The sequence below is a fragment of the Planococcus citri genome, chromosome 4 (assembly GCF_950023065.1).
Source record: "Planococcus citri chromosome 4, ihPlaCitr1.1, whole genome shotgun sequence".
Lineage (NCBI taxonomy): Eukaryota > Metazoa > Arthropoda > Insecta > Hemiptera > Pseudococcidae > Planococcus > Planococcus citri.
In genome coordinates this window covers 32,582,288-32,605,682 of record NC_088680.1, presented here as the reverse complement: position 1 = coordinate 32,605,682, position 23,395 = coordinate 32,582,288, and the positions used below count along the sequence as shown (strand labels likewise).

General features: G+C 33.7%; 1 protein-coding gene across 1 annotated transcript in view; it reads left to right on the top strand.

Annotated features, from left to right (window-relative positions):
- Nucleotides 1–5,298: 5,298 nt before the first annotated feature.
- LOC135842363 (matrix metalloproteinase-2-like) overlaps nucleotides 5,299–23,395 on the top strand; it is a 118,097-nt gene continuing 100,000 nt past the window's right edge. The window contains exon 1 of the mRNA XM_065359796.1: nucleotides 5,299–5,568. The gene's annotated coding sequence lies outside the window, so the exon portion shown is untranslated. The remainder of the gene's footprint in view (nucleotides 5,569–23,395) is intronic.

Below are 23,395 nucleotides of genomic sequence, written 5' to 3'. Positions count from 1 at the left end.
TAAGGCGAAGAATTTATCATTCGAGATGAGCTCATTTCAAAAATCATAAGCATGATTTGTATTTGTATGAAGTCCAATGATTGGTGGAAATCAAAAATTAATTTTTTTGACAAATTTATCTGACTATACTTTGAAAAAGAAAACCTGTTCCACTATCTTGTTCATTGCAAAAAATGAATGAATAATTAAATATAGAACGAGTGTAGTAAAAAATGATTGCTACAAATCAATTTGTTTCATTTTTTAACAGTCATAAAACGAAAATTTTCAGCAAGTGTAATCCATTTGTATCATATACCTAACAGTAGTAACACAGCTGTGAGTATTTCAAAAGAACAGCAATTCGGAAACAAAATATCACACCATGAACGTAACGTAATCTTGATGAAATAAATATTTTCAGATCAATTCATAAGATGATGAAGATGATGCAGAATTTTGAAAAAAAAAAAGAAATATCAGTTTGGTTTGAATTACGCGCCGTTTCATTCACCAATCAATACGTTCCATGTTTAGTTAGATTTTTAGACTCTAGGCTGCGCTTGTCATGTGTGTTTTTTTTTTAAATTTGAAATAATGTTTTTTGAGTGAAAAAAAAAGTGTTTCGGGTATTTCAGAAAAAATTAATGTTTCAACTCAAAAGAATTCAAGTGTCGAATTTTTGATTATTATTTATTACTTTTTTAAAATATTTTTCTAGCTACATTTACTGTGAGTTTTAAATTTTTACTGCCAATTTTTTGGAATCATGAATTTCTATTCAATAACTATCAATTTTTGAGCTGAAATTTACCACGTCTTTTTTTTCCTTTCTGGTTCACAAATGAAAATCAGTAAAACAATATAATTACCTACCTAATTAGTAATTATTGATGATACCATTTTACAGTTGAACAGCCTTTTGGAAATTTATTAATTTTTCTCAATTTTGTAATAAGATGACAAATTTTCCAAGAAGTGATGTGCTTACTTCACATGTAAACCTAGACTTTTTTTTTCAAACACATTTTTTTCTCTTTTTTTCAGATAAATGGGAATCGTTGCTACAATTTCTGACCTGACGGTGGTACTTCTAAACAAATTACATTATGTTTTCATTCCTCAAAATGCACCTTTCTTCGTAAGTAGTACTATCATTATTATTTTTCATTTTTTTTTTCAAATAAAAAACTACCAAAATTGCTCATACTATCACAGTAGGTATTTTCAATTATTATGGAATAGAACTTGGTCAAAAACTTGAAAATGTTGATCTGCAACCAAAGTAATTTTTTATGCACAATATTGTACCTACTACATTATCTGAATTCAGTCCTCTTTCTCTATCTTGAAAATAGGCTGGCTACAGATTTTCTAAAATATTCTCAAACACATTTATAATTTTTAAAATTTTTAATTCACCGAAACAAACGACCATGGCCTCTTTACCACCCCTCCCTCCTTTAATCTGATGTCATTCAAATGTTATGGCTTAATTTTCCTTCTCCTCAGGCTCGGTCTTAACAATTGTGCATAAATGTTCATACATACAATGTACACTCATGTGTACTGATAAACTGTACGTACATAGAACCACCTCTAGTAACCTTTGTCGTCATATACCATAGGATTGCCTTACTTATACATACATATAACGGCTTTTTAAAAAGATTTATAGCATTCTTTAATTACACGAGACGACCTAATCTGAGCATTTGTCTGATTGCGTGTAATTGTTTAAGATTATTTTTTTCATTATTCACGACGACCTCGTCGTAGTAAAAAGGCCACAAGCTGATAATACCCCGAATCAAACGAATAAAGCCGAATTAATTAAGGTATTTTATGTTATTAGAGCAATTAATGCGGCGTTTAAATTTTAAATCATGTCCCCACTGTTTGGATTCGAATGGAATTCTCGAGCTTCACAAGTGGTTGCCATGCACATTATACCGGGGTAATGAATCGTAAAAAATAAAAGCCTTTAAAGGCAATTGACTCCAGAGTCCGGACTCGAGAGGCTTTCAGCTTGCGTTTTTGTGATGGATTCTCTCTTTGAATTATAGATAAAAGTAGTCATGTAGTTAATTTTTTTTTACAACTTTATAACGTTAATAAAAATTTGGTGACATTGGCTCTATGAAGAAGCTCGCAGAGCTCGTGTTTAGTCTAGAGGAAGGAGAGGAAGTTGCTATACTAGGAACATCAACAATCAACATGTGTTGGAATGAGTTCGGAGTTTAGAAGATATTTAAGTGTAGTTTGTTTACGGTTTGATTCGAGGTCCCTCTCGTCCTTAAAATTTTGGATTTGAATTTTTAAGGTACCTACAATACGAATTTGTATGAAATGAAAACATAATTTTCATAATAAAATGTTTGCTGGAATTTCCATGGCATTTTTGGATGGACTCGTAATTTTCTAATTTTGAAAAAAAAATTCCATGATTTTAGCAAAATGTTTTGTGTCTGAATGTTTACAATTTTAAAGAAAATTTTGAACGATTTTTTGAAGATTTTTTTCAATTCTGATGTTTTTTTACAGTTATAAAGCAATTTTTGGTAAATTTTTGAAATTCATTGACGTGGATATGTTTTTTGGCCCGGGGGTCTGTTCAACATTTTTATCACGCTGATCTGCGTCACACTCACTCTTGAAAACTTGACCTGGAGGGGCAGACAGGCATACCGACGACTTTGAGAAGCCAGACAGACGGGTCAATGACCTTAAGTGGTCACACAGGCAGGCCAGACGACCTTTGGAAGCCAGACAGATGGGTCAATGACCTTCAAAGGTGAGACAGGCAGGCAGAAACGCAAACAACCCCAACAGGGACCCTTTAGAGCGTAGTGGATCAGTGACCTTGGGAATCCAGACAACCGGATCAATGACTTCAAGAGATCAGACAGGAAGTCAGACAACTTTGAGATTCCAGACAGACAGGTCAATGACCTCAAGAGACCAGACAGACAGACAGACAGACAGACAGACGACCTTGGAAGTCAGGCAGACGGGTCAATGACCTTAATAGGACAGACAGACAGGCGATCTTGGAAGTCAGATAGACGGGTCAATGACCTCAAGAGGCCAGACAGACACGCAGACATCCCAGACAACCTCAAGAGACCAGGCAGGCGAACAGGCATTCTTGAGAGCTTAGACATGTAGGTCAATGACTTTAGGAGACCAGACTAACGGTTCAATGACCTTGAGAGGCCATTGACAGGTGTTTTTTTCAAAATCTTCAAGTTCCAATTTTAAAATATAAAACAGAGAATACGTCGTACAGTGCTCAAAACCTGTTGCATATCCTTTAAAATTGATTTTTTAAAATAATTTTTTACAAACAAGTGAACTTTAAAAAAAAATACTAAAAAAGTACTTGTATTTTTTCATAATTATACGCCTGGAAAATTCAAAGTTGGAAAAAATACTAAAAAAGTACTTGTATTTTTTCATAATTATACGCCTGGAAAATTCAAAGTTGGAAAAAATATTAAAAAAGTACTTGTATTTTTTCATAATTATACGCCTGGAAAATTCAAAGTTGGCGAAGACTGACAGTTTGCAAAATTTTTTCTGCTCAAATAGGTAACTCTTTTGCAAGTTTTTGGAAAAAGATGCCTCAAAATGAATTATTCTTTTGATTATTCATTTCATGAGAAGCTCTTGAAACATTAGTAGAAATCAAAACTAATAATAGCTTCCACTATTTACGAAAAATTTGATAAGCACGGAAATCAGTATTTTGGGAACTTCAGATATTTTCAGAATCTTGAATCTTGTGATTGGGCAACTGAAATAGGTTTTTTATACCTTTTTGGCGGAGGGAGGGGGGAATTGGCTTAAATTCAAGTATGAAAATGCCTAAGAGTTGAAAGGTGATGCATTGATTATTATTTTGAGATTTCTTGGTTTTGGCTTTGGTATATTTGAAATCAACGAATTAATTTCTATACTTGAATATTATCCAAATTCTAAGTTTGACTAAAATATTCATGGAGTTGAAAATGAAATAAGCGTTGTAAAAGTCCTGCATTTTTTATTAAAAATTGATCAAAACTTCGTGTTTTTCTTAATTAATCATTCAAAATTCAGATTACCTGCTAAGAAAGCTGTAGAAAATATCATGTTTGGCGAATCAATCAAGAATAATTGTAATATTCACTTTTTGGTTAAAATTTCTGTATTGGCCAAGATTGGAGTGTTTCTAAATTTTAAAGAAAGGAGGGGAGAGGTGTTGAAAAAAAACTCCTGTATTTTGAGGACAAATTTTTGAAAAGGAAAGTTGGGAAATTTGAAAAATTGTGCCGTGTGTTCTTCAGAAAATTTGAAAAGGTCTTGCAAAAGTCCTGCATTTTGAATTTAAAGATTTTTTTTGACTCTTTGTCTGTTATTTGAGACTTTTAAACTTTTGTTTTTTTTTCAAGTTGAGAAATGGATCATTTAACTTTCAGACGAGCTTCCATCTCCCTTTTTTTGGTTATAGTCTTTTCCAACTCGTAGTTCCTTGTTTTTTTATTCTATTTTTTATGAAACACCCTTTGAAAATATATCTTTGCGCGAAGGAGAAGAAATTTAAGGTCAAACTCCTCAAATCCTCCTCTCTCGAATTTCTCTTACTATACTTACGTATATTTTGTTAGCTTTATAAAGTAAATCGCAGATTGGCGAATTGACCAATGCGTATAAGAACAATGGTTGGCAATTTTCGAGGTCTGTAATCATTGTCCCTTGTACGTCTAACTTCGGCCTTTTAAATTACCTATTCACGTTGGCAACTCGACCGACCCACTTGAGAATGGTGTTTATCAACCTCGAAGGCCACGTCACTTCCTCACGAGCTGTCAAATGTCAAATTTTCGCACATCTTGATACGTAAGGTACCTACCTACAATACATTCGAACAACCCATTTGGCAAAATTTTTAATGGATTTGTTGAAATCTTAGGTTTACGTATTCGTAGATTGACGCTGAGATGTCAAACTCGTTAAAAGGCTTGTCTACTCGGTCCGTGTACGAGGTAATATCTTAATTATATGGTCTTCTCGAAATGAAAACAACAGTACAATATGTATAGTATAAAGAGCTAGCTAGTGGAGAAGAAAATAAAATGAAACAAAAAACACCACCGCATACGAGCACCCATTAATTCCATTAATAAGAAATTACACTATTATGGCTGAGAGTTTGTATACTAATTTAAGTGTACTATACGCCACACAGCGATGAGCCGGGTAGACGGCGTTATCATTAATAATTTGTGAGCTTTATGGAAGCCAGAAACAGTTGTTTGGGGGGCAACGTACAACTACAAACTCGTAGACAGTAACCTAACAACATCAGCATCGGTCAGATGTACGTTTGTAAAGAGCCGGTCTTTCCATTTAAATACATCGTGCTCGCGGATTCTCGTTAAATGCTCTTGCGCACTAATAAGCACGTGCTTATTCGGTATTATCGCGATTTTAGTGCCTGCACAAGTTACCCTCTTTTTTTTACCTTTCAATTTTCAGCGATTATGATAAGTTCCTCGAGTTGATGACCAAATCAAAGGAGTATTTTCAAGTTGATGATTATATGAAGAGGTACGATCGATTTGATTTTTTTTTTGTGAAAATATATGGTGTAATTTTGTAGGTACTTTTTAGCGAGATTTTGTTGGGTTGGAAGGGAGGGGATGGGGAGGGATGTATGGATCAATATTTTTTGTGCTGTTGGGAAATTTTGAAGAGTATGATTTCAATTTTAATTCTTTTTTTTTGAAATGATAGATTATTGATTGTACCAAAAGTCTCATAAAAAAAGTTTATGACCACTATAATTAGATATTTGATTTTTTTTATCAATTTTTAAATTGGTTATAATTTAATATTTTTCCTAGAATAAAAATTTAATTTTCGTATTCAACCTTATTCCAAATCCTGATGATCAGACTTAGAATTTAAGAGGGTTCATATAATCTTCAAGCTTTAAAAATACAACACGAGACAGAGGATTATGCTGGAAAAAGGGCGAGAAAGCCTACCATAAAAAACTCAATACAGACAGACTTATTCAATATTACAGTGTTTGTATTTCTAACACGTTATATGTAGTTGGTAAAGAAAAGTAAAAAAAATAGAAGCAGTAAATTTATACGTTTCCTTTGAACTATACGACTCGATCCAGTGGGTAATTTTATTTCATTTTTTTCCATACAGTAATGAATTATATTTTTAAGGAGACTGTCGCGCAGCTAAAGACAAAGAGGAAGTTCTTGACAACAGCACCTGTTGCTAGCGAATTTATAGAGGTTTGGCGAAATTATATACGAGCATGTAATTGGCATTGTCATAAATTTTATTAGAATTGTACCTACATCTGTATTTTGATGGAATTTTTTTCACACTCGAGTGAACTATGTGAATGGAAGGATGGGGAAGGAGAGTGAGAAGGGTGCTTTTTTGACATTATTAATGTGGCTTATTTTGGAAAGCGTACTGTTTTTTTTTTCTTCTAATTCTTGGAGCGAGACTTTTTTCTAATTATTCGAGGTTTCGATGACCTTTTGAAGAAATTCTTCGAGTTAAAATGTCACATTACAGGGTGTTCGGTGAAGGGTTCGAGAAGGGTTTTTAATAGCCTTTGTACAGTATTACTGAAAAGTTTTAATTGATTGAAATTCTTTTCAAGTGAATTTTTGGCAAAATGTTTCTCCTAGAAATGGATTTCTTGAGACGACAAAAGCTCTCAGATTTATTTAAAAGTAATTTGCTTTTTATGGGTTGGCCAGTATCTGCTTTTCTTGCAGGATTTCAAGTGAATTGGGTTTTTTGGTTTAACTTATTGTTTTTTAAGAGTATCAGTTGAAGCATTTCTTTTTGGATAAGACGTTTTTGAAACCGATCCAGTGGCTCTAAAGTAACAGGTGAAATAAATTTCAAGCAAAAGTTGCGGCGATTTCACAGCTACTTAAAAATCTGTTGGCAGCTGTTTTTTCGTATTTTATTTGAAGAAGAACTACCTACTACTTAATACAATTCAAATCAGTCCTCGGATTTCTGTAAGCTCGAGGTGAATAAAAATTAAATGTCATGTTTTCAAACAAGAATTTTGTTGACACCCTGTTGGATCGATTTTCTACTCTTTATCCAAATTTGATGAAGCTTTACGAAAAATGTATGCGAATATGTTTTGAAGAGAAATTTTAAAACGTGATAACAGTTTGAACTTTTCGAGTTACCTCCACCCTCCCCCTCCTCATCATCCACCCTGTGAAAAGTTACAAACGGTTAGATCAGGGTAAAATAATATTTGGATCAGCTTTTGTTAATTTTTTCACATTTTTCGACAGCCTCCTATTTGTGGTTGTAGAAGATTTTGAAGACTTTCATCACAATTCTGTCGTTTCTTAGGGGTGAGGGTGAGGGTGAGGGTGAGGGGGCTCAAAAAATAGAATTTGCATTGCTAAACATTAAATTCCATCTTTTGAGCTCAAATTGTACGAAATTTGGCTTGCAAGTGAAAGTTCTCAGTACAAATGTCCTCAAATTTTTTCGTTTTTTTGTTAGCTTTTTTGAAGGAGAATGAGGGGAAAAGTCTGCTCAAAATTATTTTATTCAATGGAAACAACTGTGCTTATGCTGAGCTCATATCGATTACTTGATTAATTTTTTGTGAATGTTTTTTTCCTTTACGTTTTTAGTTCTTGAAAAAATCGCTAAAAATAACATTTTTGAGGCACTTTTTCCGAAAGAGATAAGGTTTGAAATGAATCCAATCTTTTGGGTATAAACACCTATATCGAGTCGATTTTTATCAAAATGGGAGAAAATTCAAATTTCAAAACTTTGAACTTTACATTTTTTGAAAAAATGTAAATTTTTCATGTTTAGGTATACTTAAACATTTTAAAAAAATGAAAAACATTGATTGAATGGTTAGGGCTTATTCGTTCTTCCCCCAATAATTCATGATAAGCTTAAAATAATAATAAAAATCCCTTTACCTACTTGTGTAAAATTTTGATTAAAATTGAAAGCATTGATCAAATTCAATTTGAAATTATTTTTTACGACCTCTCGTTGCAGAGTCTGAGTTTTCTTCAACCTTAAATTGAAGCCTTTGGAGAAAAAAGCAAAATTTTCATTCATATATAACTTCGTTTTTCAAGGCAACTTATTCGAAATTTTTTCAGTTTTACATCATTTTAAACTCATAAAAAAAAATCATACCGTGAATTCTAATATTCCTGTACTTAAGAAGATTCGTATATTGGAAAATTTTACCATATTTTTTCTCAAGTTGGCTCTAAAGGAAACTTTTCTCACTGTGGAAAATAACTTGAAGTATTAGTTCAACGAATCAGATAAATTGAAAAACTTTCTGACGATGATGTTCATGTTGGAAATTAAACTAGGCGTGAAGTGTAAGAATTATTTTTCATTTAATTGGCGACGAGGTTGCGAAGGAAAAAAAGATTTAAGTGACACTTCGCACTCCTTCGTGGATACGAAAAAGACAAAGTTTCGTTTTACTTTTGTGTGGTTCGTCTCTCTCGTTTCCAAAGACATGGTTCTTTTTATACGTTTTTGAAAAGCGGATTTGATCGCATTAGTATGTTTTATGCATAGACCATTGTTTCAAAGTCTCTTTCTCTCTCTCTCAAGTCTCGAGTAATTTTCCATCATTTTTTTTTCTTCTTTAGTTTGTAAATGGTTGGAATAATTTCTATGTGAATTTTTAAAACTTGATGAACTGTGGGTAGGTACCTATCTGTTGCGAGAGTACGAGTAGGTATATACTTTTATTTCAGAGAAACCCTCAATTACATATCTACCTATTCGCGAATGATTCGAAGTAATAGTAACCTTACATCTATTTTCAATTGACACTCTCCTATCTTCGGGTCGATAATCTAAGACCCTTTTTTTCTGTGGTGTGGTTACTGTGTAATTGTGTAATTACCGATACATTACATATGTGCAGTCGCGAATGCATCATCATCATCATCATACACAGACACGTTTTATACCACAATGAAATTATCTCATCACGAGAGAACACTCTCCACACACGAAATGTGATTCAGTAAATTAGTCTCGTGTCAAAACAACATCATATTATATAGCTCGACTTTCATAGTTTGGTAGCATTATATCTGCTAGTTTATGTAGCTTACTTACAACCCCCTAAAATCATTCCTATTCCAGGACCCGTATCGAGGCAGCAGTAATTACGAGTACCAAGCTGGAACACGTTACTAGTTTTTTTTTCTTTTTTCGAAGGGGGTGTTATTTTTACCTCGTTGGGAGCACTCTGTGGTATTACGATATAGTTTGGTGGGTTTCGTTTACGAGATTAATTACAACGACGAGTTAGATGCAGAGATGCAGACGTAAAGCTCGAGAGGGATCGAATATCGAACAAATTTTTCTAACACGAGTAAATAATATAAGATTACCTAAGTAAGAGGTTTGATATTTACGAGGCTTGTTGTAGCACAGACTTTGTTTCTGTTTTGTTTTGGAATTTTGTTTGTTTTATTAGATATTATTAAGATGTTAGAGATGAAAGATATCTACCATTAACTTGACGAAAGATATGACATGAAGGAGAGACTTTGCGTCGTGTTTTGTAGGTACCTTGAAAGAGACAGAACGAGAAATTATTAAACATTTTGTTTTGTGTTCAGAAAGCAAAAACGATAAAATTCTGAAATTTTAATCGCTCTGTGTAGGTACACGTATCTCTGGCTCGTTTTCATTCGCGAACATTAAAATCATGATTCACGGGAAATTCGAGGTGGATTAAAATGAAATATACCTACTTATACCTGATTTCGAATTTCCTGTACAGTTTTATCCATTTTAATTTCTCACCAGATAATGTAAATTCGTGAAAGTTCCCGGACGTTCCTGTCAAATTACTCAGATATTTACTGAGTTTCAATTACCAAAAGCTTGATAAAAGTGTAGATGAATAATGAGTTTATCTATTTTCGCATAAAAGCTTCAACAAAATTACAGATGGGTCATGAAATTCTCATTATTTTTTCCATTTTCGAAACATTCGGGCTGCGGTGGGCCCTTCAATTTGAAAAAATTTGAAAAAAACCCAATTCAAAGAAAAATGTTCAAAATGTCAAAATTTCGAGTTCCATCATCTCTAGAAGGTCCCTTTTGAGTAAAATAGACTCTCATGACGATTTCAGCCCCCTCTCATGAAATCAAGCTGACCCCCCCTCCCCCCAGAATAGCTGAAATTCGTATATGTGGGATGTCCTAAAATTAGTTGTTTTTGGTCTTTCCTCCTCCAAACCCACAAAGTGGTGTCCTTTGGTGAGAAAATAATTCCCTATTTTTAATTTTTTCCATTTTCGAAAAATTCGGATTGCGGTGGGCCTCTTAATTTTCAAAAATTTGAAAAAAAAAACAATTCATGGAAAAATTTTTAAATTTCAAAATTTCGTGTTCCATCATCTCTAAAAGGTCCCTTTTGAGTAAAATAGACTCTCATGATGATTTTAGCCTCCTCCCATGAAAATCAAGCTGACCACCCCCCCCCCCCCCCCCGAAAAGCTAAAATACTAATCTCATCTATTCTGGTGGGGTCAGCTTGGTTTTCATGGGAGGGGGCTAAAATCGTCATGAGAGTCTATTTTACTCAAAAGGGACCTTTTAGACAAAAGTCCCCACTCTCCCCTCCCCCCCAACTTTTTGAAAATTGGAAAAATTGTGTGACATAATTATGGTTTATTAGGTTTTTAGGAGCGCTGAATACGAATAGCATATTATTTTTTTGATTCAGCCCCTCTAATGCCCCCAGGCTTCCCAATTTCTTGAAAATTGAATTTTAAAATTGTCGATTGTGGAACTGGAAAATTTAATTCATTTTTTATTTTTTATGTTTTCAAGTACCTACCAGTAAAATTCATTAATTATCTACTCATTATTGGCAACAAAATTTGAAAAATATATATTTTTTTTCGTTTGACCTTGAAATTTGTTTCGCATTTTTTTGATGTTGAAAAAATTTGAAAAAATGTAAAATTTCGATCTCAATTGAGAAAATTTCAAAGTCCTTCGGAATCAATTTTTTGATCCAATTTTCAAATTTTTTTTGTTTATTATGATTTTCAAGTTTTTTTGTTATATTTTGTCTATGTTTTCGGGATTGATGAAGTGTGAATAAAATATTCCTCAATTTTTGAAGATTTCTGTATAGAATCTACCTTTTTTCTGGATTCGAGTAGTTGAATTTCATCCGACAGATTTCTCTTGAGCACGAAACGGTTTAAAAAGTTCAATATCTTCTTCTATAGTTAAAGTTGGGTCTGTTTCTGTATACCTACCCATGTAATTCTGTTTGTTTTATTGGTGTTATTATTAGTATTACGATGTCGGAGTTGAAGTTGAAAGGTACGACATACGTTGAGTGATCTGACAGAGGTGGCCTATTTATGCTTTGCCTTCGCCCCTTAGATATCCTATTACCTCTACTCCTTGAAGAAAGTAGGTATAGGCTATGGGCAAAGGAAAAATTACGCCGATGGTTTTGTGTGCTAATTCGTTGGTATAATTCAAAGGGTTGTTTTAACCTATTTTCTCGAGTTCGCGAGCAACGACCGACCGACCTACGGTTAAACGATCCATAACTTTTATTCGTGCATAATAAACAATCGTGGACGATATAAAATAAACCTTGATGTATCCATCACATGACTTTCCCAACTTCTACCGACGACGAAAAGAAATTGAAGTAAAAATGAAAGGAAAAAGACTGCAGGGAAAAATTATTATACAAAGAGCAGCGTTGGTCGTATAGCATTTTGATGACGATGACGATGGCGACATAGGCGGCGTGTTGAAATTTCTTAATGTCAGGCTTATGACTTTCAATACACTATGGTCGTTTTTCGTTTCTTTTTTCGTATTCAAATTACGCCTTCGTGTCGATGAAACGGAAAAAAACGACAAAATTAAAAATACTCCGAGTTAATTTCGTAAACTTCCGGCTTTCGTTAGAGGAGGGTACACGTACCATAATTATTCGAGTGGTTGGAAGAGAGGTGAAAATGCATTTCTTTTTTACGATTTATCATATTCTCGTTTGAATAAATGAAATACATAGTGGATAGTATGGTCAAAGAGACAGAAAGAGGGAGATCAGCGAGAAGGTCGTTTAAAGTATACCATGTTTATTTTAACGCTACGATAAACTTATGGAAAAAATTCTAATTGTAAGGTTTTAATTGGAAAAATACCCTCGGTCACGAAATACACCAACTCAGTACTCTAGTTCTAAACCCAATTGGCAATTTTTTCCTTTGCGATATCAGTTTTTCAAAGCTTTCGTAACTACCTGTATCGTGAATATCGTCGCGTAAAGTTATTTTACACGCGTTCTGGTGTACCTATTACACGTACCTTTACATCAGAACAAGAAGGCAGAGGTAACAAAAAAAATTACAGAACAACCTGCAGTGGCACTGGCACACGCAAACGGAAATTATACTCTATTGCATGTTTCGATTCAGAATACATTTAGGAGTCTTAAAAAAAATACCATTCGAACGGTTCTTTGACCTGTCATTTGACAGCGACACCAATATTCGAAAAAAATATTCACTACGATCATTTAGCTATAAAAATTTTGTAAATCTTCACCATCTTGCTGATTTTCAGCTCCACGATGATGCGAAAAATTAAACAGACGTCTAGTCTAAGGTCAAGATCCGGAGTGCATTGGACCAAACCAATTAAATTGCTCGTCGGGTGTTCCGCGAATACTCACCTTTTCGTTATTTTTTTTTTTTACTCTAAATACTCATTTTTAGTTCGGTCAACTTGATCCTTCTCTTCACCTACCCCTTCCTAGCCAGTCGTATCCGCGCTTCAATTAGCTTTAATGGAAAGCCAACAATGCTCATAATAGAGCTTTCTCTGTTTGTATATATGTACTTACGAGTAGATACTATACGAGCATTGAATAGTCGTAAATGAAAATTAACCAGAAATTTAACTTTCCTGTTCGTGTGTCCTGTCTGCAACTGTTTTTTTATTCGTTTATTAGTTAATTGATATACGAAACGAAGCTCGAAGTAGCGTGTGTTTTGCTTTTTTTCATTTCTCATCGATTTTACTACTTGTACTACCGCTGCTGGTTGCGTATAGACAATAATTAAATCGGTTTATCGAGTCATTGCCAAGTGTCATATTATTTCAACTAGATGTAAACACGAATGAAAATGGCAATACGAGCGACGAGAGTTAATAAACTGTTCGCGATCGTCTGGTTCGAGGTGAATATTCGCGTTTTGATGCTTCATGAATGAATTAGCGTGTGCGGATGTGTAATTTTTTAAATACGCAAATTTCCACGTGTTTTTTTTTCAGCTTTAGATCGAATTTTTCGACAAAGATGATGCGAAATTTGAGCAATTATTGGTTTATTTCTATTTCATGTATACTTTGAATTATTATTATAGGTGGATAAAAATACCTATTAATTGATCAAAAATTCGAAATTTTGGAAGTTTTTTTTTGAATTTTTGGTAATTTGGAAATATGGGTTCAATTCCTCCCGGTTCCATTTCTTAAATTTCCAATCAAAATGCCTCCATGCAGCTCCGATTCCAGCTACTAAAAAGCATGGTAAGTGCCTCCATCCTCCGACCCACTCCGAAAATGCGTCATAATTTTATTACTTCAATTATTAGGAATATTTTTTAATATTTATGCTATCAAGAATCAGAAGTAAAGTTCTTAATAAAAAAGGTCCTTTGGAAATCTCTTTATCAAATGTCTGGTACCTATCTTCGGTACCTGCAGTTCCTCTATTTTTTATTGAGGCGTTTCAAGCTTCCATTATTCAATTTCAATTCTCACCTCCACCTTCAACTCCAATTTCAAATCCTCTGCATATTTTTGAAAAAATAATCCAAAATCCATTTTATCCAAAAAAATCCATTCGCAGCTAAATTTTACCGTACGTATTCTTTTATTACATGGGGAGTTGAAAATTTTTCCCCAATGGTTTTGCTCTTTTCCAATTGTATAGGATAATCAGCATACTTATTTTAAGAGGTTCTTCTGGGGGGGGGGGGATCTTGGATTCAACTTTCAATTATTTGCAAACAACACTCGATGAATTTTTTGGCTGGACTAAAAAATGAGTTTCAGTTTTTGGTTGGAATGCCTTGGGCACCACTTTCTCAATTTCAGCCTTTGCATCCGCCTTCGAACAAAGTTCCTGTATAGAGGAAGGCCCTTTGACGTCCCTACCCAGCCCAAATTTGACTTCTAACCCCAGCATATTTTTGAATAATATTAATCAAGAAAATGTTTTAGTTAAGCGAGTGACATGATTTCAATTTGTAACCTTCTGAAATTTGAAAAATTGAAATTTAATATTAAGTAAAACATTTTTATACACCTGAAATTTTAAAAACTACTGTGTTTGCAAATTGTTCCGGTGAAAAAGAATCTTTGATGGGTTCAATATGTCAAAAAAATCATCCTATGGTCATTTGAATTCATATTTCCTGAAAAAAAAAATTATCAATTATTTTCCTTGTGTTGCTGTAGGTATCTGTAATTGAAAAAAAAAGCTGAAAAATGGTATTTTAAATTCTTTTTCCCCTCTAAATCCCCCCTCTTTTCTCAAGTAAGAGTCGATGTAAAAATATTTCTCAGATATTTAATCATAACTGATTTTGATCGTGTAAGAATTACGAAATAAATTGCATTAAAAACAGTGATAATTTTCCTAAAAGCTTTTTTGAAGAGCGGGGTGAGATGAGGAGTTGATTAATTGATTGATTGATTGGTTCTCAGAATCGTTAGTTTTGCATCTGTTCATTACGACGTTTAAAATTTACCAAAAAATTGCCAATTTTAATTCTGCGTTTTAAATTTTTTTGTTTTTTTTTTTTTTAAATGTCGAATTTTTATATTTTCATTTTGTTATAGAATAGAACTGCCTCTAAATTAACACATCTGAAAATTTTTCATTTGGGGCGTTTTTTCAGGTTTTTTCAGGTCACCTTTGAAACCCCCCCCCCCCCCCCAAAAAAAAAAATTATCCCATATTTTCCTAATTAAGTAATTATACCGATATTCTTTTGTTTAATAAGGCAGAAGGTAAAAAGTAAAACTAAAACATATATGTAGGTAAGTAGTGAAATCAATGAACGTGCATGGTTAAAAAACCACGATTTAAGTCAACATTACTAAAAAAAAAAAAAAAGATTTAAAAATCCAAAAACGTAATTTTTTGGGGGGGGGGGTTGGAGGGAAGTTTGAGGCTTTTTTGTTCGCCTTGATGAAATGAAATTTAAAAAATTGTTGATTATGTTCCTTCCTTTTTAATTTTCAACGCTTCTTCCTTTCTTCTTTCGATTTATGGGTTAGTTTTGGAGTCATTTTTGTAATTTTTCAATTTTGTATGAAATAAAGTTATTTTATAAAGAGAACATCTCCTCGCAGTTTTTATCGTTTCAAACTTTCAATGGCAGAAAACAACAGAAAAAGAGCCAAAAAATAAAGTTCTTGCTGAAAATTGCTTTCAAAATAATATAATGTTTTTACGTCTAACCTACCTCCCCTCATCCTCCTCCTCCTCCTCCTCCTCCTCCTCCTTATCGCCATTTACACTCATTTATTCGTTTTTATGAAATATTTAGTATCCTGTGTTCATAGCTCATCACTCTCGCCCTACTTACAAAAAAAATCAATTTTAAAATTATGTTTAGGTAGGTAGGTACCTACTTTAATTTTCAAGAAAATCGCATATTTTTCATTTCATGTATGAAAAGTCTTAAAGTAGGTGAAACTTTGGTGAAAATTTCCTCCGTTAATTATTTTTCATATTTTCCAAACCATTTAGTTGTTTCACTCTCGACGAACTGAGTGTTTCTTTTTCAACTTTCAGCTTCTTCTGGCTTCAAAAATTACCTACCTACGTCAAACTATGAGTCATGTGACAAGTTGCGAATATTTATGAATGATTAATCGTTGGCAACAATTTTTCTGTTTTTTGTCAACATTTTCAGTTTTAGTCGATGTAGTACATACAATAAATATGTATAGTAATGATATCTAATTGTTATGTACCTACTCCTTATATAGATATCTTAATCAAATATAATCAAGAAATTATACTATCGGTATACTTGAGTACCTGTATTATCATGTGCTGGGAATAATTTTTAAAGTAGGGTGTGAATTGTAGTCCTTCTTCGAAAACTCTTTTTAACGGTGCTTCGCTCGTACCCAATTGAAAAATCATTAATGAATGAAATCATATAGATCAACGATTCATCGAATTTTGTACGAAATGATATCATTGGTATCCGAAGTACTCATTGTCCATCAGGCATCTGAATGGATAAATTGGAAATTTTTTCTGACTAATGTTGTGGAGTATCATCTAGTTAATTGTAAGAAGATGCATCAAGTTACCTACCTAGTTATTCGGTGAAACCCTATGGCAGTGCTCCATTTTTTCATAGTTCTTTCAATCCGGTTACTTCTCTCCCTTTGCATTGGTGAAAAAGAAAATACTTATGAATAAAGTATACGTATGTGCCTTACCTTTCTTTCATATGCACGATAGTTATGTTTTATTCTCTTTGAACTATCAGACTTAATCGTCGATTCGGGATTTGATCCCCCCACCACCACCACCACCATTCCTTTACGTCATTAAAATATAGGTACCTACTACCTAGGTACTTCCTATAGGTTCCTCGATATTTCAAGCCCTACAAATCGAAGCATTTCTACGACCTTGAGAATTGCACCGCATACGAGAATATAACTATTAACTTACCTACTTTTTTTTATCAAAGTATTTCCATCAGCTCATCAAGGTTTTTCTATTTCCACGCATGCAACTCGAATGTGCTTACTTAATTTGCATGAGAAAATAACATCGATTTTTCGCTACTGTAAAAACATACAGTCTGACGTTGTGGTTGGTCAGCTTTGATGACTGTTCGCCGAATGAATGAGTCATCGTGTGGGAAAAAATAATTAACGAAAATTTTCAGCACTTGGTACTCATTTGAGCCCATATAGCCCATCGAATAATCGAAATGAGTTCGATTTCATTCATCGTATCGAAATATTAATATTTTAACGCCTCGAGGGTGCTTTTTTTCCAAATGATATTCGACCACCTGCTTAGTTATCTATTGAAAGAACGATGCCCCTTGATGACCACCCTGTCTGTTGAGTTCAGCGGACCTTTTTTTCTCTCTCTAAATTACTCACAAACAAATGATACCATTTGCTGGTATCGAATTACATTACTAAGAAGAGCCGACAGTTATTAACGATGAATATGAAACGTTGACTGGTCGTATCAATTTGCACGATAGATTTCTTACCAAACTTATTCTTATGTATACGTTGTAAGTATGTATAAAGCACGTAATCGAATTACATACACTGAAACGCTGAGGGAAATTGTTGTGCGTATAGAAATTGGTAATTTTTTCCCTCACCGAGTATAACTTTATACTTACGTCGAGATGGTGAAATATTGTGTACCATGTATATGAAAGTTCAAAGGATTAAGTCGTTTTACATGATTGGTACAAATTACACGACGACGCTAAGGCGCTTTTCAATTTACGCCGAGTTCGAGTTTTGGGCCGAATAAAGAGCTAAGTATACGGGACTATGGAGAAGTGTGAGAAAGTGCGATGAAGTCAATAAAAGCCTAATCTATGATGAAATTGCAAACACCATTAGCTAATTTACATATTAAAGTAGGAAAATCGATGTTAATGAAGCAAAAAGGCTGCCTGCTGCGAATGGCGTGTGTTGGGTGGATGCCTGGATGGCTGAGATGGAAGTACGAGTAAATGCGTTAATTGAAGTTTACCCGATCGAGTGAGTGTTCGCATACAATATTGAACGTGACGTTGAAATGTATAAACTGATCGAAGAGTATTTCTTTCGACGAGTTTGTGTAAATTGATTCTGGATAAGACGAATTATCCCAGGTTGAAATCGACGAAATTTGGATTCGCGGATTAATTATTTTAAAAGTTCCGGATGAATTGAACGTTTTTTTGTTGATGATGTGCCAAAATTTAGAGCCATATTTTTGAGTAGGTAATTCATTGAATTTGATATTTCGTCGCTGACAAATTTAGCATTTGGTGAATTTTTCTCAAGATTGTGCGTGAAATTCAATTTCCAATCTGTTAAATCTATATCTTGGTCTATATGTATAGAATCAGATTTTTCTAAAATTTGTCACAAAATTCGGAATAACTGCTCTTTAATTTTAACACAGATAATTATGTTTTTTTTGGGCTCAGAGTCTTTCCTAAATTTGCGTGACGCTGACTTTTAAAAACTTGATGAAAATTTGGTGAATTTTCAATATTATCAGAGCTGCACTGCTACCAAATTAAAATCACATTTTATCGAATAAATTTTGATATAATTAAACAAAAATGCCTAAAATGGTGCATATTTTTAAAAGGCCCAATTCCCTTAAAAAACATCTAAAATATCGAAAAAAGACCTTCTCAAGTCTCGAAATGGGCGATTTGGAAGGTACATTTTTCTAGTTCATACCTATTCCAATCACCAATACATTTTGAGGACCACTTTCTGCATGAGAGAGAAAACACTATTTTTTTTCAAAGAACTTGTAAATAACTTTTTTAGGTTAGGAACAAAAATAAATGGTATTAAAAAACAAAAAATGACCTCAAAAACAATATTATACCTACTCATTTTACAAAACGAGTTCGAGATCAGAAACTAGAAACTCTGATCTCAAAATCGAAGAGTATCACAAATCTCGCTCACCCTCAAAGATAGATTTTTCACATCATCTCTCGATTGCACACATGAAAAAAAAACAGGAGCAAAAATAATACCCAGCATACACTACAACGGATAGGGATGAGGTAACATCAACATGAAAAATCACTCTTAGAAAAGTGCTCTAGCCCTCCCTTTCGTCTTTCTGCCCTTCATGTATTTTGTACTTAACAAACGAACCCGGTAAATCCTTTCGGTACAAAGTGAAACATTGAAAATGTTAAACGGATGTGCAAAAGGGCATCTTTGCCTCTCTGTTTCATCAAAAATCTTGGCCCGAGACGAGATTCCGGCTCGTGCGCTACGATTCGAACGATTCCTTAAAAACTTTCTTCCCTGCGAAATGCTTTTTACCCCTTTTTTTCCTGCTTTAAATAAAATTCGGTTCCTTTTTCGGTATAATTACGAAATATTCGTGTATAAAATAATGAGTGTAGGTAGGTCTACAATGGCGATGGTCAAGTTTCTTTCTTTCTTATGGTGACTTGCATTGTGACAACTCATCAACGTATTCTCTCTGGTAGAAAACTCGATAGCGAAGCGTAACTTTAACTTTTCTTAAAACGATTTTATTCTAGCCCCCGAGCGAATACGAGTAAAAAGAACAAGCTCGTTTTCGCAGATAGAAATTTCGTCAACGTTTATCCTCTCTTTTTCTTTGCCTTTTTTTTTCATCTTTCATATTACAGACAATCTGCTGCTGCCATGTTATGCTGTGTCCCTATGTACCTTGATCCAGTTTGCAGCTATTTGCCATCTCACGTCATATTCCCCTGTGTCTTTCACTTCTCTAACGTATTTATACGTGTGAGAAAAAAAAGCTCCGTATTCGCTGCTGCTGCTGTATAGCTCTGTCTTTATGATGATTTTTTTTCTTCGTATGTATTTGTGTGTCCATTTCATGTCTTTGAGATTCCTCCCCCATTTCTGCGTTCAAATAAAGCGACTACTACAGAAGCCACGTTATAGCGTATCTGAACAATTAATCAAATGAGAATTGTTGCGTAAAATGGAGCTTAAAAAATAGCTATTTTCGGTGTTCGATTTCCTCGATATACGAGACAAGTGTGGTAAAAGAATAGTACATACGTAGAAGAGGGAGACTCTTTTACCGACTTTTCTTAAGAAAAGTGGAGTACTGTATTTGTTGCGATGGTGGAAGTTGGGTCGGGGAGTGACTTTTCTTTACGTTTTGAGGGTCTGGGATCACGATACGACCATTCCCGAAAATTCAGGTTTCCTTATATAAGGTTTATATATATATTTGCTAGCGACCAGACATGTCAACTATGCTTGGCATATATGCTGAAAAGTGAACAAAATTTTAAAATTGACATAAGTTCTGTTCTAAATCACCTATCAAAATTTTATTTGCAGATTCAATCTAATATTGAAAAAAATCTATGTGTTGAACAAAGTAGTCAGATTTTTAGGCTGAATTTTGGAGAAAAATTTTGAAAATGGAGTCGAAGTAATTCAAATTTTAAGAAAGTTAAGACACCACAAGAAAGCTTGAACAGCATAAAATTTTTTGACGTTTTTAATTTTTCCATAGGCCAATAAAATACTGAAAAATTTCAAGTCAAATTTGTTGTCGTGCACACTCAGGTTCGATGTATTTACATACATCTCCACCAGCACATCACATTCTACTCACTACAAATTGACTGTAGACCCTGCGTTCGTCCTCGCGCCTTGATTTCTAAGCCATGCGCGCTCTGCTGGAAGTTTCTGAAAACTCATAGTTGACTTGTATAGTAAAATTAACCCATGACTTGTCAACTATAGTTGAGAAGTTGGTCAGTCCACTTGTATAGTAAAATTAACCCATTCATTAGTTGACAAGTCTGGTTACTAATACCTATATATATATATATGAATACACGTACCTAGTACCTTGTGGTGCCCGGGTCTTTTATGGTAATTGTGGTGCCCGCGTACATAGAGGATCACATATATATGTATGATAAAGGTGTTTTGGAGCAGTTTTTTTTTTGTTGGGTTTTTAGTCATAGTGGTGCCCGATATATAAACTTAGTACTTGTGGTGCCTGCCTCAAAAATTTTTTTATCACCTTAGAGTGCATTTCACTTGATTCTGCATCGTTTTATATAAAAAGACCTTGTGGTGCCCGATTTGGGCACCACAAGCCCAAAACCGGGCACCACAATGACTACGTATACTTAAAACGGGCACCACAATGACTAAGTTTAAATCTATATATATATAAGTTTTTTTTGGTTTTTTCGATATAACTCAAAAGCTGTAAACTTTTGGATCGTGGTGATAATTTTGGTTTGTAGGGACGGTAAAGGCCTAGTTGTATGCAAAGTTTCATCAAAATTGGTTCAGCCGTTTTCTAGATATTGAATTTTGAAAAATTGTGAAAAAAAAGTTTAAAGTTCAATAACCTCGAAAACTTTGAACTTTTGGAGCATGATGGTTATGTCAAAAAATCGGGCTTGTAACCTAGTTATAAGATTATAAATTTGATCAAAATCGGTTCAGCCGTTCCTGAGAAATTTCATTTTTAATGAATTTTGTGCAAAGTCACCCCGCAAATTTTGTCGCTCGATAAACGCTGAAGCTGCGAACTTTTGAAACATGCTGATGATGACAAAATGTTAGGCAAGTATCCAACGGGTGAAAATTTAAATTTCATCAAAATCGGTTAAGCTGTTCTTGAGTAATTAATTTTTAAAGTTGATGATTTTTTTCAATGTGCCATTTTATCAAATAGAATTATCGATTTTCGTATTATTTCGAAATTCGAATATTCGCGGATGAATTTTTGGAAATTCGAGTTCGACAAAAAATCGAGGATATTTTTATTGATACAATGTACGTTTAAACGATACGTTTATCGATCAATTTCACGAAAATAGAAATGAAAATTTATCGAATTTCTTATTTCAAATAGGTAGTCAACATGTATACCTTTTAAAATTGCATTTTGGAAAAGTACAACGGTGGACCTGTGGCGAAGGAGTTGGCTTGGTGAGCGAGTGGTACACGGTTCAAATCTTACCCCAGGAGCAAATTTTTTTAAAAATTTTTTTAACGATTTTTGACAGAAAATGTTGGAATTTATCGATTTTTTTATTTCGAATGTACGCGGATCAATTTTGGACTCGATAATTACTCGATATATTCGCGAATAATTAACCAAAAATTAATTAAATGGATTTTTGACAGAAAATGTTGAAATTTATCGATTTTCTTATTTCGAATTCGTTCCTGTATAATTTACCAAAAATCAATCGAATAATTCGATTCGTTCGCGAATGATTCATGAAAAATTAATACATGAATGATTCATTGGCAATTGATTAACAGACCCGTCAATTCGTTCGTGAACAATTCAACGAAAATAAATTGAATGAATCGAGTCGTTCGCGAATGATTCACGAAAAATAATTCAATGAATCGAGTCATTCGCGACTAATTTATCAACTATATTCGTTCGCGAATGATTTACTAACAATTGATAAATTCGTTCGTGAATGATTTACCAAAAATTAATCATATGAATTGATTCGTTCGCGAATAATTCACAAAAAATAATTCAATTCGTTCGTGAATGATTCACCAAAAATGGAGTGAATGAATCGATTCGTTCGCGAACGAGTCACTTATACGAATCTATTCGTTCGCGAATGATATATTAAAAATTGAGTGAATGAATCGATTCGTTCGTGAACGAGTCACTCATACGAATCAATTCGTTCGCGAATGATTCATCAAAAATTGAGTAAATGAATCGATTCGTTCGCGAACGAGTCACTTATACGAATCAATTCGTTCGCGAATGATTCAGTAACTATTGATTAACTCGTTCGCGAGTGATTCACCTAGAAATGAATCAATTTGTTCAATGCCCGATCGTTTGTAAATGATTCTATTCGATTGTAAACAAATCAATTGCTGTACAAGTGTTTAAAAAAAAAAACGAATCAATTCGTTTGTAAAATATTTTTATTTAGAGAAAAGTCGGTATTCTCACGCTTAATGCGTGAGTGTTTTTTCTTGCTCGACTGTTTCTTCATATAGATACCTATGGTTTTAAATGGCGAACGAGGATTTATCAAACGCAGGGTGAAATAAATCTTTCGTCTACGAAATGTTTACTATACGAGCACTATCACACAGTTTCAATTACAATGACGCCAAAGCCGAGATTGAAAACGAAACTCGAATTCATTTTCCAGTAAGCATGGGAACTGGTGAAACTTCATGTATTGCGGAACATTATTATACAGGTACATATCTCACAATGATGTTATTTGAATCGAAAAACATCGTAGTATTTGTGTTTAGCACCCCATGAAAAAGTTTATAGTAAGTATCATTTTTTGAACCACTCACCCTCCTCATCTGTTTGGAATTCAATTAACCCAAAATTCGTAACAGCAATTTCTAATATTTTACCATACATAATATGATTTTAGAGTACTTCGTTTGACTTTTAAGAACTTTGAAAAAAATGACCAATTTCTGATGGTTTGAGTTCCACTGATTTAAGCTTTCCGTAGATATCAAGTTTGACTTTTAAATTTTCAGTCGAACCTCGAAAAAATTGGGAGAA